Here is a 5,000-nt window from a genome sequence, read left to right as displayed (position 1 = left end):
AGCACTCCGTTCGAGAAATCGTTGGTAGAATTTTTTTTTTTTATTTTTTTTATAGAGACTCGATACATTTATGTCAGGATATTTTAAGATAGATTTCTATTTCTTTATTACTTTATGATATTTTTAAGGTTCTACGACGGACAATAAACGATTATATAACATAAATATTTAATTTTATATCGTAATATTGACATTATTTACGCATTCGTAATTCGCGTCATGTTCTTTATTATTATATTTATTCATCATCATCATCATCATTATTATTATTATTATTTTTCGATAAACGAATACGGGTCAAATGAAAATAAATCAAGATAAAACTTTCTATATTGTTGTTTTTTTTTTTTCTTTCTTGTTGTTGTTGTTGTTGTTGTTGTTGTTGTTGTTGTTGTTGATGTTGCATTGACGTTGCATAATATCATATAATCATATCCTATATATAAAAATATTGAACAAAATATATAATAGAGATATATATATATAATACGGGTTTGGATGTTTGTTTCGGGGTATACAGAGGGGGTTGCGGGGGGGTTGGGGGTTTGGGGGGGGGGGGGGGTTAGGGGTGCGTGTCTGGGGTTTGTTCTCTTATGATATCGGATCAAATATGAGAAACATAAAAAAAAAAAATAAAAAAATTACATTCCGTTCGGACGAGCCGAATGTCATACTCGTCGCCGGGCATATATATGGAGTAGTGACGGTTCGAACGTCGAACATTGAAATTTGATGCGAGACGCGAAGTGACCGATCACAGTAGTACTCTTGTATAACGAAAAATAAAAATTTATTATCGTTTCCTTTCGTCGTCTCGTCGTTGTTGCGTCTCTCTGGCGTCTCGATTCGTCGTATCGCGTTATATTATACTTTACACGTAGTATTACCTATGTACGTACGAATCGTCGCGACCGCTGGGGGGACAACATACAATATTCACTGACACGTGGAAATGATGAAAAGATTCTTTTTTTTTTTTTCGTTCTGTAAAACTGTGCCGACCGACGGACGCACGTAAATCTCTCTGCCTCACATGCGCTTCCTCTTATCGTCGTCGTCGTCGCGCTCTTCTCTACAATCTATCCTCATGGAATAGTGTCGATTCATTGTAGTAGATCTGTGCGACGTCGTGACACGACACATATGAGAAGGAAACGTGTTAGAGACCAGAGTTTTTAAAAGATTCAGTGTATTCGTATAATGTGTATAATTTTGATATTATATCATGAAAACGGTCGTTTCTAAAATTCTTTTTATTTTTCATTTATCATGTACAAAAAATACATAACCCGAGTATCGGTACGATCACTCAAACACCGGGCGTCGATCCCAATGTTTTACGATAATAATCGTTGAACAATACATACGTACACGTCGTGTGCGAAGTGTTATTTTAAAATAAACTCGATCTCGTTTAGAACGTTCGAATTCGTGACCGTGATGTGTCATTATGTGACGACGCCGCCGTCGCCGCCGCCGCCGCCGCCGCCGTCGCGATATATAAATATCGTCTCGATAAATATATAAAGCGCGGGGGAGCGCGCGAACGCGCGCGCGAGCGAGTGTCTCGTTTGAATTATAAAAGAGTCAACCGTTAAAATCTATCGCGTCTAACGCGATTGACGATACGGTAAGACGCTCGTTTCATACTGTGCGTATATGGTACATACATACATGCGTGCATGCATGCATGCGTGCGTGCGTGCGTGCCTCGCGTGTGTGTGTGTATTTTATATGTGAATATGAAACGAGAAGAGAGTTTGACGACTTCAACAAGTCTATGTTAGCTCCCTGGTTGATCCTGCCAGTAGTTATATGCTTGTCTCAAAGATTAAGCCATGCATGTCTCAGTGCAAGCCGTATTAAGGCGATACCGCGAATGGCTCAATATATCAGTTTTGGTTCCTTAGATCTTACTCAGTTACTTGGATAACTGTGGTAATTCTAGAGCTAATACATGCAATCAGAACTCTGACCAGTGATGGGATGAGTGCTTTTATTAGATCAAAACCAATCGACGGAGGGCGTCTCGTCCGAAGTCGTTAATTTTGATGAATCTGGATAACTTTTGCCGATCGCATGGTCCAGTACCGGCGACGCATCTTTCAAATGTCTGCCTTATCAACTTTCGATGGTAGTTTCTGCGACTACCATGGTTGTCACGGGTAACGGGGAATCAGGGTTCGATTCCGGAGAGGGAGCCTGAGAAACGGCTACCACATCCAAGGAAGGCAGCAGGCGCGCAAATTACCCACTCCCGGCACGGGGAGGTAGTGACGAAAAATAACGATACGGGACTCTTTCGAGGCCTCGTAATCGGAATGAGTACACTTTAAATATTTTAACGAGGAACAATTGGAGGGCAAGTCTGGTGCCAGCAGCCGCGGTAATTCCAGCTCCAATAGCGTATACTAAAATTGTTGCGGTTAAAAAGCTCGTAGTTGCATTTGTGCGCCGCGCTGTCGGTGCACCGCATCCGCGGTGATACTGACACGTCTGCGGAGCATATCGTCGGTGAGCCGGCGGTAAAACGCCGGTTCAATATCAAAATCCTATCGCGGTGCTCTTCAGTGAGTGTCGAGATGGGCCGACAATTTTACTTTGAACAAATTAGAGTGCTCAAAGCGGGCTCAAAATGCCGCTTGAATATTTCGTGCATGGAATAATAGAATATGATCTCGGTTCTATTTTGTTGGTTTTCAGAACTCCGAGGTAATGATTAATAGGGATAACTGGGGGCATTCGTATTGCGACGTTAGAGGTGAAATTCTTGGATCGTCGCAAGACGAACATCAGCGAAAGCATTTGCCAAAGGTGTTTTCATCAATCAAGAACGAAAGTTAGAGGTTCGAAGGCGATTAGATACCGCCCTAGTTCTAACCGTAAATATGTCATCTAGCGATCCGCCGACGTTACTACAATGGCTCGGCGGGCAGCTTCCGGGAAACCAAAGATTTTGGACTCCGGGGGGAGTATGGTTGCAAAGCTGAAACTTAAAGGAATTGACGGAAGGGCACCACCAGGAGTGGAGCCTGCGGCTTAATTTGACTCAACACGGGAAATCTCACCAGGCCCGGACACCGGAAGGATTGACAGATTAATAGCTCTTTCTTGATTCGGTGGGTGGTGGTGCATGGCCGTTCTTAGTTGGTGGAGCGATTTGTCTGGTTAATTCCGGTAACGAACGAGACTCTAGCCTGCTAAATAGGCGTCGTCATTTAGGTGTGCTCGATTTCGGTCGAGCAACTCACTGGCGGCGTATTAAAATTCTTCTTAGAGGGACCGGCGGCTTCGAGCCGCACGAGATTGAGCAATAACAGGTCTGTGATGCCCTTAGATGTCCTGGGCCGCACGCGCGCTACACTGAAGGAATCAGCATGTTCTCCCTGGCCTAGAGGCCCGGGCAACCCGTTGAAACTCCTTCGTGCTGGGGATTGGGGTTTGCAATTATCCCCCATAAACGAGGAATTCCTAGTAAGCGCGAGTCATAAGCTCGCGTTGATTACGTCCCTGCCCTTTGTACACACCGCCCGTCGCTACTACCGATTGAATGATTTAGTGAGGTCTTCGGACCGACACGCGGTGGCTTCACGGCCGTCGGCGTTGCTGGGAAGTTGACCAAACTTGATCATTTAGAGGAAGTAAAAGTCGTAACAAGGTTTCCGTAGGGGAACCTGCGGAAGGATCATTAACGTAAATTATCTATCTCGAATGAGTGCGATGATGAACGATAATAAAATTCTAAAACACAAAAATCGACGTTCGGAATGTGTCGTTTCGATGCGAGGACGCGATTCTCTCGTTCTCGAGTCGGAGAGTCGTGTAACGCGTCCTATACTGATATTTTTCGATGTCGATTTCGAGGAAAGTACGATGTGTTAACGCACATCCGTCATCTTCAAATAAAATGTATATTTTTTTTTTTTTGTTTTGTACTTTTTTTTTTTTTTTTATTTTATTTTATTTTTTTTTTTTTTTAATTTTTGAATTTTTCTCTATATACTAAAAAGAAGAGAAAAAAACAAAAAAAAAAAAAAAAAAATAAAAATAAAAAACTAACTAATATCTGCTCTGGCGTATAGAATCGTTCGAGTGATCGTAGAAATTATTAACAAAAAAATTAACAAAACCATTACCCTGGACGGTGGATCACTTGGCTCGCGGGTCGATGAAGAACGCAGTTAACTGCGCGTCATAGTGTGAACTGCAGGACACATTTGAACATCGACATTTCGAACGCACATTGCGGTCCGTGGAGAAACATCCAGGACCACTCCTGTCTGAGGGCCGGCTGTATAAAAATATAAACCACACTGTTCGAACGTTTAATGTCTCGTCTCTTTACGTCTTAACCGAAGTAAAAGACTTTGACGTTCGACTCGAACATATGACGGTATCCGCGTTCGAGATCGTTATTACGTGTTTAAATATAATACTTAATATACGCATTTCGTTCTCGGTCCGTTCAAATATAACAAATACGACGATGTGTATGTATGTTTACGTTTACATGCGTGCGTGTATATATAATTTATATTATGTATATTTTTTATATACGTTCGTGTGTACGTTCACGTCACGGAGTTTCGTTATATGCGACGTCAGAGAGACTGAGAGCGTCGCTCGTCGCCAGACGAGGAGCGCCCATCTCCGACCTTTCGATCGTTTCATTGAGTTGTTCTCGATAATTCGAAGAGGGGGTAATCGGAGTTTAGGTGATCTCTTCGTCTCGAGATGAGTATGTGCGTTTCTTTCGTTTATTTTCTAATGTCAAAATTTCGAATACAAAAGCTCCGCGATCGTTACGAACGTTTGTATACGAGTGTACATAAAGCGCGCGCGCGCGCATAGTTTACGTGATGACATCGAAACATTCGTATATCGAGTAGGCGGACTCGACGTCCGAAGAGCGCGTCGACGCCGACGTCGGAACGACCGGAATGAAAATTCTCTCTCGTCTCGACGAAAGCGGCGCCGTCGCGTTGACGGATATCGCGTCT

General features: G+C 42.8%; 2 non-coding genes across 2 annotated transcripts; both read left to right on the top strand.

The window, feature by feature from the left end:
* The first annotated feature begins 1,788 nt into the window (after positions 1-1,788).
* LOC135194723 (small subunit ribosomal RNA) lies at positions 1,789-3,691 on the top strand. Its single transcript, XR_010309948.1, has one exon. It is a non-coding gene; the product is annotated as a small subunit ribosomal RNA (ribosomal RNA).
* Positions 3,692-4,133: 442 nt separating this feature from the next.
* On the top strand, positions 4,134-4,290 carry LOC135194701 (5.8S ribosomal RNA). The gene has a single exon (XR_010309927.1). It is a non-coding gene; the product is annotated as a 5.8S ribosomal RNA (ribosomal RNA).
* The last annotated feature ends 710 nt before the right edge of the window (positions 4,291-5,000 follow it).

The sequence above is a fragment of the Vanessa tameamea genome, unplaced genomic scaffold (assembly GCF_037043105.1).
Source record: "Vanessa tameamea isolate UH-Manoa-2023 unplaced genomic scaffold, ilVanTame1 primary haplotype ctg00000038.1, whole genome shotgun sequence".
In the NCBI taxonomy this organism is placed as follows: Eukaryota; Metazoa; Arthropoda; class Insecta; order Lepidoptera; family Nymphalidae; genus Vanessa; species Vanessa tameamea.
This window is presented reverse-complemented; position numbering and strand designations above follow the sequence as displayed.